Source organism: Hyaena hyaena, unplaced genomic scaffold, assembly GCF_003009895.1.
Source record: "Hyaena hyaena isolate Hyena2069 unplaced genomic scaffold, ASM300989v1 scaffold_423, whole genome shotgun sequence".
Classification (NCBI taxonomy): Eukaryota; Metazoa; Chordata; class Mammalia; order Carnivora; family Hyaenidae; genus Hyaena; species Hyaena hyaena.
The window spans coordinates 1341825-1356149 of record NW_024081058.1 but is presented as its reverse complement, the minus strand read 5'-3'; the positions used below and the strand labels follow the sequence as shown (position 1 = coordinate 1356149).

The 14325-nt window shown below is 32.3% G+C and overlaps 1 pseudogene; it reads left to right on the top strand.

The window, feature by feature from the left end:
* Positions 1-310: 310 nt before the first annotated feature.
* Positions 311-438, top strand: LOC120245570 (annotated as a pseudogene).
* Positions 439-14325: the final 13887 nt, after the last annotated feature.

The window sequence follows — 14325 nt, the reverse complement described above, 5'->3', positions numbered from 1 at the left end:
GGATTTCTAATACCATTATTCAATAAAAGGAATCAGGACTCCTTAGAGAAATGGCTGATAATCAAACTGGAAGAGGAAATATATAAGATGAGCCAGAACCATCTTGCATTGCTAAAAATTATAACATTGCTTAACAAACAAACAAGCTGCCCTACAGATGACAATATGTTAAGAGGAAACTGGGCAATAGAGAGACTGGCTCATGGCCACCCCCTCCCCGCAAAAAAAAAGCAACAAAATAAACTAGTATTAGATTTTAGTACTTAATATAAAGTCAGTATCTGAAAGTTTATATTGATATAAATAAATGAGCTTTGCACAGTGGCAGTATTGTAGCCAATGAGGTTTATCCAAGGCACAATTATTGCTAATTGATATAAATAAATGATAGAATAAATACATAAATCAGGGGCAAATCATGGGCAAATCACCTATGATGAAATGTTTTAAATAATTTAAGTAGATCCTCCTACCTCAAGAAGGTGGGGCATCATAGCATACTCTTCATATTTACTTGCACAGTGGCTTTCTTCTAAATAGTATGAAATATGAAAAGAATGAAAAATAATAACTTCACAGTGGGGAAACAAAGTTTTTGCAGGAGAATTATATAATCTTTTGTTTTAGGTAATGATTTTGGTAAGACTGAAATATTTACTGGAGAAAAGAAAAGCATGGAGGGCAAAAGATGGATTTGAAAGATATGTGTAGCAAAGGTACATACAATAGAGTCTCTTGAACTAACTGGCTGAAGATAGGAACCATGCATTTTTCTTTACGTTTCACTCTTAATTCTATTTCTCTAAGCCTTAAATTACTTAACATTTTTTTAATCCTTAACTAGGTGAAATATAACAAATACAGATGATTTCTCTGTTAGCAAACTGCATACACACATTCACACATACTCCATACATTTGGGCAATACTATATCTAATGAGAAATAAAGGCAATTTCATTTATGTTGCTTTGCTAATCTATATCAAACTTGTCAAATGCTATTGGAAATTATATATTTTATTTGTATGAAGTTCTCTTTGTTTCTTTCATGATCATTATGTTAAAAGACCTACCATGTGCATTTTATTTTTTTTAAATGTTTTTTTATTATTATTTTTTTTTTATTTCTAGGAGAGAGAGAGAGAGACAGCATGAACAGGGGAAGGTCAGAGAGAGAGGGAGTCACAGACTGAAACAGACTCCAGGCTCTGAGCCGGCAGTCAGCACAGAGCTCGACGTGGGGCCTGAACCCACGAACCGCGAGATCATGACCTAAGCGAAAGTCGGACGCTTAACTGACTAAGCCACCCAGGCACCCCCTACCATGTGCATTTTAGAAGAGATCAAGAAAAATAATCAAATAAGATCATACATTTTTAATTACCTTTGCTTCCTGCTAATTGTTCATAGTATACTGGTATTCATCAGGATTTGATAATAAAGTTGTCGTGAACTAGATTTGTCTTTACTTAGAAGTATGCAATTTTAACATTTTGAAATACCAATTTGTTGTCTAACCTGCATTATTTCTAAATATCAACTGATTATTTGTTAAATTTAATTATACATAAAATATTTTGATTTTTATACATTTCCTAGATCCATTTTTATGCTCTGTTACCTACAAAAATGTGTATTTGCCTGATGTAGATGCATAATGATCTTATTTAAATGGTGTCTACTCTGAATGAATGTGATAATCCAAATCAAGTTGTTTCACCATTTCAGTACTTATTTAAATTTGTCAAGTGGCTCATACTCCATTAATTCAGAGACACACTTTGTCAATGTGATTGCCTATCTTGTTGGTACAGCTGCTTGTTCTCATAATCCAGTTGTATATTAAGGTATTTGAGTCTGTAGTTACATGACCAATCTTGTTTATTTGCTGATGGCTCTCTGCTTTAATAATTGAAGTCATTACTGTATGAAATGTGTGTTTTGCCAACATTATGATCCATTACAAAACCCTGTGATGGTACACTAATTATATGATCTATAATAAAGTGTTTTAATGAAAATGATGGCACTATAGTATGAAATACCAGTGTTATGGCATTTATGAACCAAAGGAAAATATATACCTTTCAATGTATATTGAGATACATCCTTCATTAAAATATAAATTTTTAGTGAAGGCAAAAAATTCTTATCATTTCTTTGGTACATCTAAGAATTTAGTGGAAAAGATTGTCTGGAGGTAGCAATCTAAGGACAGTACAGTGATTCCATGGTGTTTTAAAATATACATCTCCTTTTTATTCTTTCTGCTCTGCCATGTTCAGCATATTACCACCCAGTCTTTGTGCATGTCACCTCATGTTTACATGTGGTATAACCACTGCTGTTCCAGGCACTGCATATTTATTCCAGGCAGAGGGAGGGAAGAAATTAGAAGGGATATAGTAAGGGGTAAGGTTTATATTAGAAGAACAAGTCTTGCTTGCAAACCCTTAGCTTGCATTTGTGGTTAAGAATGGTGTCATGTACTTGGCACTAACTGCAGTGGAGGTTGGAGAGCTTGTGAAATGTTTTAAAGAGACTTCCTGTTTTGTTTTATTTTATTTTTAAAATTTTTAAGATGTTTTAGGGGCGCCCGGGTGGCCTAGTCATTTGAGTGTCCGACTTGGGCTCAGGTCATGATCTCACGGTCTGTGGGATCAAGCCCCGCATCGGGCTCTGTGCTGACTGCTAGCTCAGAGCTTGAAGCCTGTTTCGGATTCTGTATCTCCCTCTCTCTCTGACCCTTCCTAGCTCACTCTCTCTCTCTCTCTCAGAAATAAATTTTAAATTTTTTTAAAAAATTAAGATGTTTATTATTGAGAGAGACAGACAGAGAGGAAGTGGAGGAGGGACAAAGAGAGAAGGAGACACAAAATCCGAAGCTGCTGTAGGCTCTGAGCCTTCAGCAAAGAGCCCTTATGCTGGGCTCACATCCATGAGCCCTGAGATCATGACCTGGGCCAAAGTCGGATGCTTAACTGACTTAGTCACCCAGGTGCCTCTAAATAGTCTTTACGTTTTAGAACACTTTTATTTTATTTATTTATCTATCATTATTATTTATTTTTGAGAGAGAGAGAGAGGGAGTGAGCACAGCGGAGGGTCAGAGAGAGAGGGAGGGACAGAGGATCTGAGGCAGGGTCTGCATTGATAGCAGATCCCGATGCGGGGGCTCAGGAACCAAGAGACCATGACCTGAGCCAAAGTGGGATGCGTAACCAACTAAGTCACACAGGAGCCCCTGTTTTAGAACTATTTTAAATTTACAGACAAATTTAAAAGGTTGTATGTTTTTTCATATACACACTCACCCTGTTTCCCTTAATATTAACATTTTATATTAGTAATGTAAATTTATTACATTTAATGAACCAACATTAAAACTGATATTTATAATTAGCTACATTTAGAATTTATTCAGAATATTTAATCCCACTTACTGTCTTTTTCTAACCCAGGATACCACTTTAAATTGGTTGCCATGTCTCACACTCCACTTGGCTGTCACAATTTCTCAGAATCCTTGTAATTAATTATTTTTCTTCTTTCTCCCTTTCTTCCTTCCTTCCTCCCTCCCTTTCCTTCTTTTTCTTAGGACTTAATTTCTGACACTAAAATATGCTCGAGACTAATCTTGGATATTTACTATTCTAGTATTAGAATCAATCATTTACTAAGAAGACCTGATTGTTTTTATTGGATAATGATAAGAGAAACCAAGCTTTGGATGCTAGGGATGTTCACTGATAAAGTGCATTTTCTGTTTTGTCTTGTGGTTGTGTGTGTGTGTGTGTTGTTTTTGTTTGTTTTTTTTGGTTTAAACTCTCCCAGCTGACTTAGCAAAGAAGTGTATCACTTAACTTGTTGATATACACAGATGCATAAATATTTCTATATATAGCTATGTATCCATACTAAGCTAAATATGAAGTCATACTGTCTCCAGCTATAATTCATTGTTACTTGGATAATTCTAGTTTCACTTACTGGCAAACTGCCATTCCAACAGTGAGAAAGCTTGCTCCCACTATCCACCAACCATTTAATTGTTCAGACTTTGAACCGGTAATTCCCTCTGATGAAAATGTTTTCCTTAAGATTACTCTTGGCTGGCATCTTTCCCCATGGCATATTTCAATTAATTTTCTTCCTCCCCAGAAAGGCTTTCCCTAACCAACTGAATTACTTGTGTTACCTGCTATTTTCTACTTCATTCTCCATCATAGCATCTGTGTTTTATATCCTTTCTAGCTCATCTAAAATCTCTGATCCTTACATTTTACTTGCTTATTACTCAATCTCTTCACTAGAAAATGTTCCTTTGACATCAGAGAACTTGTTTATTTTATTCTTTATCATGTCTCCAGCATACATCACTAGTTCTGGCTCATTTTAGTTTACAATAAATATGTGGTAAATGAATAAAAAGATGGAAAAAATATTTTCCAAGTGACATATATAGTCTGTGAAAACTTGTACCCATTCCTCATAATTTTTGTCCCATTTTAAAAACATGATTCGTTTTTCATTCTCTAACTCAAAGGTTATTGTCTTCTTGAAGACATTTAATTATTTTAAAATATTTTTTGATTTATTTTGAGAGAGAGAGAGAGCACATGCATGTGAGTGAGGAGGGGAGGGGCAGAGAGGGAGAAGGAGAGGGAGAGAAAGAGAGAGTTCCAAGCAAGCTTAGATTATTTTAGAGTACATATATTTTTCTTCATTGAGTCCACATAGTACTCTCTACCTTGAATATTTACTTTTTTCTTCACTACAAATCTTAATCATATTTAAATTAGTCCTATTATCAATTCTCATTTATCTATTATATGAATTTTTAAAAAGCTAACTGAATATCTGGTTTTATTATACGACATCTTTAATTTCTCATCCAAAACAATTGAAAACAATTATATTCTTTCTAGCTATACTTCACATACTGGTTTTTAAACAATTAAAATGTGATATCTTTCTGCATAATATTAATGTAATAATGTTATAGAGCTGTGCTTGTTCCATTGCCTATTTGTTTCCAATTTTGTGTTTACAGCAAACATTGTAATATAGAATACAGATTACAATGAAAGTAAATATTTTTGTTTTCATATTTTATAAGAAAAAATATCATTCATTTCAAATTCTTAATCTTGTAACTGGTATTTATTACATGCATAATGACATTGGTTGAATAAATGACTTAAAAATATAAAGGATAATATTTTAACACTTTATAGTTTCTAGAGTACTTCTTTATATATTTAAACATTAAATTAAATCAGGTCACAAACTGGTATTTTAAGAAAATAATTAATATATAAGAATGATTTACTTTGTAATAGTATAAAAGTAAACTAGTCAAAATTATATAAATTCCAAAGTCAGAACAAGAGAGGCAAATTGATGAGTTATATTCCTTTCTTTTCATCTTTATTATAGATATATCTTGATATTCATTATTTCCACTTATTTTACTGAAGTTTTACATAAATATACTAACTATGCATATACCATATTGCAAATTTATTAAGTACATATTAAGTTTGTTTCTTAACACTAAAACATGCATTTATACTCATATTTATGTATGTTATATATTAAACACAATTGACATTTTTATGTTTTATAATAAAATTATAAATTAAAAGAGTTATAACTTAATTCCTGACTTTCCATGAGGTACAGCCCTTATGGTAATTATACTTCCAATGCATGAATGATCTTATCACTGACAACTTAACTTTCTATGATTTATGGATTTGCAAGATTTTACATTTTTGCAACATTGATAATTTTTCCATTTAATTAATTAAAACCTTATTAAAGTTATAGACTTTAAGTACTTCTGAAAATTGTACTTTTAAAATTGCTCTTTTAATGTTATTATTCCTACTTAAATTCCTGTGAAAAGCAAAATAAGTCTTAGCCTAAATTTGGGCAATATAATTTTGGTTGCTTGACAATGTATAAGGCAAAATTTCATAGTCATATACTTAAACTTTTGGCTAATGGGATAAATGAAACAGTGAAACATCCTATAAAATATACTTTCTGGATGATTGAAAAACTCACTCTTTCTTAAAAAGAGTCATTATTATAATCTATAAAGATTGAAGGCAATCTTTATCTCTCTTATTATACCATAACTTACTTTAGACTTTTTTTTTTTTTTTTACCATGTTAAATACTATTATCCTTATGGAAATGGTCAGTAATGCATAAGATTAGATAGTATGAGGAATATAGTATAGTTTTATTTATTTATGTATTTATTTATTTTTGAGAGTGAGATAGAGACAACATGAGCAGGGGAGGATCAGAGAGAGAGGGAGACACAGAATCTGAAGCAGGCTCAAGGCTCTGAGCTAGCTGTCAGCACAGAGCCTGACGTGGGGCTCGAACCCACGAACCGTGAAATCATGACCTGAGCCGAAGTGGGACACTTAACCGACTGAGACACCCAGATGCCCCTAATATAGTTTGAATCCAACTGTGAATAGATGGACTTCTTCCAAGCTGATTGTATTATTTGAATAGTATGTGTCCAATATATTTCCTCAATCAGAAATAAATTTAATCTGCCAACCATTTTTATAAGCCAGGAAGACAACAAAGATGAAAAAGTAAAGCTAAATCTTTGAAAGTTGACATTTTAGTGGGACAAAACAGACTAAAATAACCATACAATGGGCATACAACAAAATAGCTACATAAAAAGTACAATGTGAGATATGAACTTAGTGAAATTTGTGAATTTTCTTCCCAGGAAAATTCACCCCTGGGTAACTCTCTACCATGGCATCATGCTAAAATCAACCTTGGGCATAGATCTCTGGTGGCCAAAGATGTAAATATGATAATGTTTTCAGATATATGAGGCAAATTAACTTCTATATACTAGCATCACCATGCCTGAAATCGGACATAGATTTAACATCCCGGGTTAGGTTGAGAATGAGGAATTTACAACTCCATAATTCACCACAAGTTGAAAATATAAGACACCCATTAAAGAGATAATTCATTGAAAAAGAGTCATTAGTTGTATACTACAAAATATTGATTTGTTGTAGATACTTAACTCTAGATATGTCCATTTATATGAAAGTGCCAGCTCCTTTGTCATTACTGGAGAGATAACAAAGTAGTACACCACAGATAATTTCAGACAAAAATGATTTAAAATTTCTATTTGTTTATATATGACACATAAAAATACAATAAACAAGAATAGATAGTATAGGGGCACTTGGGTGGCTCAGTTGGTTAAGTGTCCAACTTCAGCTCAGGTCACGATCTCATGGTTTATGGGTTTGAGCCCTGTGTCAGGCTCTGTGCAGACAGCTTGGAGCCTAGAGCCTCCTTCAGATTCTGTGTCTCCTTCTCTCCCTGCCTTCTCCTGCACCCTCTCTACTTCTCTTCGAAAAATAAACAATAAATTTTCTTTTAAGAATAGAAATGTAGTTTTAAAATGCAAATAACTGGTAAGAAAGGGTAAAACTCTATTTTCAGATGACATCATATTATATAAATAGAACCCTAAAGACTCCTCCAAAAAATTACTGGAACTGATGAATTCATTAAAGCCATAGGATGAAAATGTACAGAAATCTGTTTTATTCCTATGTACTAATAATGAAACTAAGAAAGTGAAATTAAGAAAACAATACCATTTACAATTGCACTCAAAATAAGAAAATATCTAGGAATAAACTTAACCAAAGAGGTGAAAGACCTGTACTATTAAAAATATAAAACTATGATGAAGGAAATTCAAGACAACACAAAGAAATGGAAAGATATTCTGTACTCATGGGCTGGAAAAACAAATATTGTTAAAAATGTCTATGCTACTCAAAGGAATCTACACATTTCATGCCATCCCTATCAAAATATCAACAGCCTTTTGTTGGTAGAACAATCCTAAAATTTGTATAAAACTACAAAATACCTTGAGTAGCTAAAGCAATCTTGAATTAGAAAAACAAAAGTGGAGGTATTACAATTCCAGGCCTCAAGTTATACTCTAAAGTGGTGATAATTAAAATGGTATGGGACTGGCATAAAAACAGATACTTAGATCAATGGACTCGAGCAGAAAATCCAGAAATAAATCCATGGTTCATTATATGGTTATGGTTATTTATATGGTTAATAAATCTTTGACAAAGTTGTAATGATTATACAAAGGGAGAAAGAGAAGTATCATCAACAAATAGTACTGGGAAAACTGGACAGCCACATGCAAAACAATGAAACTAGACCCCTTTCTTTCACCATACATAAAAATAAACTCTAAATAGATTAAAGACCTAAATGTGAGACCTGAAACCATAAAAATTCTTGAAGAGAGCACACAGGCAATAATTTCTCTGACACTGGCTATAGCAATATTTTTTCTAGGTATTTCTCCTGAGACAGGAAATAAAAGCAAATAATTGAACAAAAAACCCCAACTTTTGGGGACTACGTAAAAAGTTTCTGCACAGCAAAGGAAACAATCAACAAACTAAAAGACAACCTACTAAATGGGAGAAGATATTTGGAAATGACATATTTGATAATGGCTTAGTAACCAAAATACATAAATAACTGATACAACACCAAAAATAATAATATTAGTAATCCAATTAAAAATGAGAAGACATGAACAGACATTTCTCTGAAGGCATACAAATGGTCAGCAGGCATATAGAAAGATGCTCAATGTCACTCACAATCACGGAAATGCAAATCAAAACTATAGTGCGATATCACTTGTCAGAAAGGCTAAAATCAAACACAAACAAATGTTGGCGAGAATGTGGAGGAAAAAAGGAACTGTTTGCATGATTGGTGAGACTGCAAATTGGTGAAGCCATTGTGGAAAACCGTATGGAGGTTCCTAAAAAAATTAAAAATAGAACTACCCAATGATTCAGGAATAACACTACTGGGTATTTACCCCAAAATACAAAAACATTAATTCAAAGGGATACATGAACCCATATTCTGTTTACTGCAGCATTAACTATAGTAGACAACTATGAAAGCATCTCAAGTATCCATCAACAGATGAATGAATAAAGAAGAAATGTAATAATATATATGGAATGTAATGGCACATTATTCAGCTATAAAGTGGAATGAAATTGCAAATAGAATGAAATTGCCATTTGCAATTATACGGATAGAGTTAGAGAGTATAAAGCTATGTAAAATATGTCAGCCACAGAAAGATGAATATCATATGATCTCACTCATATATGGAATTTAAGAAACAAATGAGTAAAGAAAAAAAGATACAAATAAAAAAAGACTTAGTTTTTTTAATGTTTATTTTTTATTTTTGAGAGAGAGAATGATATAGAGAGCAAGCAGGGGAGAGACAGAGAGAGATGGACACACAGAACGCAAAGGAGGTTTCAGACTCTGAGCTGTGAGCACACCATCCAATGGGGGGCTCAAACCCATGAACTGTGGAGATCATGACTTCAGCTGAAGTTGAATGCTTAATGGAGTGAGCCACCCAGGCGCCCCAAAAGACTCTTAACTATAGAGAACAAACTGATGGCTGCCAGAAAAGAGGAGGGCAAGAGGCTAGGATAAACAGGGGATGGCGATGAATGAATACAGTTATGATGAAAAATAAAATATAAAAAAAAGAAAAAGAAATAATAATGTATGTCCCAGTCAAGATACAGAACATTAACAACTTGGAAGCTTCTTTTTTTTTTTTTTTTTTTAATTTTTATTTGAGAGATAGAGGGAGCACTCAAGCAGGGATGGGCAGAGAGAAGGCAGAGAGAATCTTGAGCAAGCTCCGTGCACGGTAAGGAGTCCCGACATGGGGCTCTATCCCATAAGCCTGAGATCACAGCTTGAGCCAAAAGGAGTCAGATGCTCAACCAACTAAGCTACCCAGGAGCCCTGGAAGAATTTTTTTTTTATCCTTCCTATATCATAATGAATATCCTCTTCCACATTAATATTACTAAAATTTAAATACTTTCATTTACTTATATTACCAGGCATGTGTATAACCCTTAATTATATAAAATTTTACCTGCTTTTGACTCTTACATAAAGAATATCATTCTGATTATGCTTTTTGCATCTTGTCATTTATTTTGTCCAAATTAGTTTTTTAGAATTCTTTTGGTGGATGCTAGAGTAAATTAATTTTCAAAATTCTGTAGAATTTAAACGTATGAACACAATTTTTCTATTTTATAGTATGCTTCATTTTATGAGTAGTAAGAAAAATTCCAATTGCACTGAGCATTTCCAAGTTTTAAGTAAATCATCATACTGTTGAGAGCTCTCATTTTTTTTCTAAACCTCACAATTAGAGATTTAAACTAGAATCATATATTTTAAAGACTGGTGAACATAAAATGATATCTCATTTTAGTTATGATTTGTATGTTCTTGATTATTTATGAGGTTAGGTATCTTCTTTAATGTGTTGGCCACTCGTGATTATTTCCCTTCAATAATTTGTCCTTAAATAATTTGTCCATTTTTTAAACAAAGTAATGTTTGCTTTTCTTCTCCTTTATGTACTCTAGATGCTATAAAATTATCAGTAATATGTATTTTCAATATATTTTTCAGTTCAGTTCTTTCTGGTCATTCCTGACATCTGCACATTTCCCGTATATTCCTACAAACAGAGCTATGAGTTTAAGTAAAATCTTCCTCTCTATTATTTTGGGTGCTATAAGTTTCTGTATAACCAATCTTTCTGCCCATGTAAAGTGAAATTTCTGTCTAGTTTGTCTTAATACCAGAATTTAAAGTCATGGAAGCATTTATCATGTAATTTCAGGTCAAGGAAATCTAACACAGTGGCTTGATGACGAGATTGTTAATTTCACATTCCTTATCTGGTAAAGCAAATGGTTTGGCTCTATCAAAACTCTGTGTAAGGTCAACTTTTCAATGTTACAATAGAGTGGATCAAAATGAGTGTAAGATTATGGGAAGGCAATGCTGTTTCCCTATGCTTTGGAAAATAAAATGATTTTGAATGTTAACATAATTGATTTGCTCTATCACTAGATTCTCTGACAAACATGTATGTGTATAAGCTTTTATGATATTCTGGGCATTTGTAAAATGTTTTTAAACTAGTTATGTTTTAACATGATAAGGTATTTTCCCAAACGTTTTATACTCTTTTAGTAAGTTCGTCATAGCAATCAATCCAATAAGTTTAGCCTTACAGGATGAATATATTGCATGATGTAGAAAGTAGCAATGGCTTCTTCTCATAAAATTCCATTTAATTGTGAATATAAGTGAACAAAATCGCTTATAATATGCTTTCAAATTTGAACTGAGGTAGTCTTATGAAACTTAATCTCATATGTTCTTTTATATTTTGACAGTAATAAGTTATTTTCCTCAGATAGTAAAGAGAAAAGGAAATTTTTAATTAGTGAATATATTTTTTTTTTCGAGACTACTCTTAAATCCATATTAAACTTCTAAAAATTGTGCTATTAGGACTTTATCAACAGTAAAATGAAATCTGATAAGGAACCTATTTTTAAAGGCAATACAACAAATATTCCCCAGAGTTTTATCTAGAAGTGAGAGCTGATAATTCACTTTTATTTCTCCTTAACTGCACATTCTTTACTCCTGTATTTAACTATTTAATTGATATAAGTATATTTTTTACTCCCTCTTCTTCCTGATTTTAAAATATAGAATATGAGTTTTGATTTTTACTAGAAAAGGAGGATTTTGAGAATTTTATCAGATAAGGCTTATATTTCTAGACAGGACGTGCCTCACCGTCATATGATATGATCAAAGGTTGACGCAATAGTTTCCATTGTTATAATACTGAGTGTTTACTTTGCTCTAAAGAAGTTGATGAGAGACATCTGGATGATTGAGTTGGTTAAGTAATCTCCTCTTGATTTTGGCTCAGGTTATGATCTCAGAGTTGTGTGATCAAGCCCCACTTCAGGCTCCTTGCTGAGCATGGAGCCTGCCTGGGATTATCTCACTCCCATTCTTGCCCCTTCCCCACTCATCTTTCTCTGTCTTTTTCTGTCTCTCTCAAAATAAATAAATAAACATTAAAAATTGATGAAAGAACTTTTATTACTCTTTGTAGTATAGATCTCTATTTGACTTTTTTGTCTGATAATTACAGATAAGTAAAAGGCATTTAATTATATATTTTTTAAGTTTATTCATTTTAAGAGAGAGAGGGAGAGTGCTAGTAGGGAAGGAGAGACAGAGAGGGCGAGCACTAGCAGGGGAGGGGCAGAGAGAGAGGGAGAGAGAGAATCTCTCTGTCAGCAAAGAGCTCAATTCCACAAACTTTGGGATCATGACCTGAACAGAGATCAAGAGTTAATACTTAACTGACTTTGCTACCCAGGCTCCCCAAGACATTTAATTCTAATTAAGAAAATGAAAATGTTCCAGTTCAGGAAGTCAAAGAAGTTTTTGTAGAAAATTTATTTGATTTTTTTTCTTTACATCATTTTCTAAACAGGTAAGCATCAGAATCAAATAGATGGTGAGGAATGAGTCTTAAACATTTAGTTTAGTAAATTCATGTTGAATAAAGAGTATGCTACATTAAAAAATGAATTTTCTCTCTGTACCTATCTATATATGAGCATGAATATATATACAAAAAACTATAAAAAATACCCTTGAGAATCTTATTGAAGCAACGGGGATCAACTAAAAATAATTGATAATTTGCATCTATCTGCACACATGATTTTGTACCTTTTTCCTAGGAGATTCATAGACTCTCATGACACCTATCAAACTCTGAGACGGAGTTTAACTATCTCTGCTCCAATGATGAAAAATTTTGTTTGGAAACAAAAAGTACTCTCAAATGAGGAGGAACACCATCAAATGTTTCAGATGTAGATACTTTAGAAAATATTACCTTGGTGAAAATTATCTTTGGATCTTCCTAGGGAAGAATGGAAAAGAATCCAAAGAGAGGAGATATTTACAGATAAACATTAATATATATTTTAACTATATATAAATAATAAAATGGTACTTGATTATTTTAGTAAAACATGGGAATACAAACTATAAAATAAAAATGAATAAAAATAGCACAAATACCATCATTGGTAGATAATTACTTTGGAACATTCTGCATAACTCTTATATTCCTGTACTTTAATGTATGAATTTAGCATTCTAATGGTGTCACTTACATTACACAATTCGGGTTATATGCTATATTTATATGAATTATTTTGAACCCTGTATATCTTTAGTATTTATTTATTTTTATGTTTTCTGCTAAGGAAAGTCCCTGTTTATCAATGGGCTCCTCTACCATTATAGTCAATGGTGAAAAGTAGATCAGGTTCCTTCTAACATAAGGCACAAGATAAGGACTTTGATCTTCATTTATTTTATTCAATACTGTAATGGAGGCACTAGTCATTAGACTAAGACTATAAAAACTTACACATAATTCAGAAAGTTGTGCAATTGCCTGTATTTTACGATATTATTGCTTATGTGATAAATCCTAAGGAATCTATAAAAACAATCTCCTAGAGTTAATAACTACATTAACTAGGATACAGAAAAATAACCAGTATACAAAAATCAAGTGTTTTTGTATACTAAAGAAAACTAGGATACAATTTCAAAAATTCATTTTATATCAGTGTAAAAAACATGAAATATGTTCAGAAAAACTTAAAGGATGTGCAAGGTATCAACACATTCATATTAAAAATTAGAAAGTATTGATAAGAGAAATGAATAAAACCCCAATAAATGAATGGAAGGATATGCCATGTTCAGAAATTAGAAGATTCAATATTATAGTGATGTCAATTCTTCTTAAATTGGTATATAAGTGCAATACAATCTGCCCTTCACCAAAGACTATAAAGTAGATTTTTTTTCTTTTGATAGAATCTGGCAAGTTTAGTCTATAAACTGTATAATTATGGAAGCTACAGAAGAATGGAAAGGTGTTTACAATTAGACAAGAAGAAAATTGGGGCACTTAAAACGACTTATTTAAAAGAGTATATAACATTCATTTTGCAAATTATATAATAATTTAAATCTATTCATGCTAATTGGCTAAATAAACCATGAGGCATATTATTTTGCAGTTTATAATACTTGGTTTGTATTATCTGAGACACAACTGTTCCCATTGTTGTATTATATATGCTAAACTAAGTTTGGATCCCTATTATATCAGGTTGTTCTGTACATCTCAGCATTTTTCATCAGCTTTTATCTTGACTTGGAAACACTTAAATTCTTTTATATTATGAGTTGTCCTTCATTTTTGTCTTATGTAAAGCCCCTTTGAGT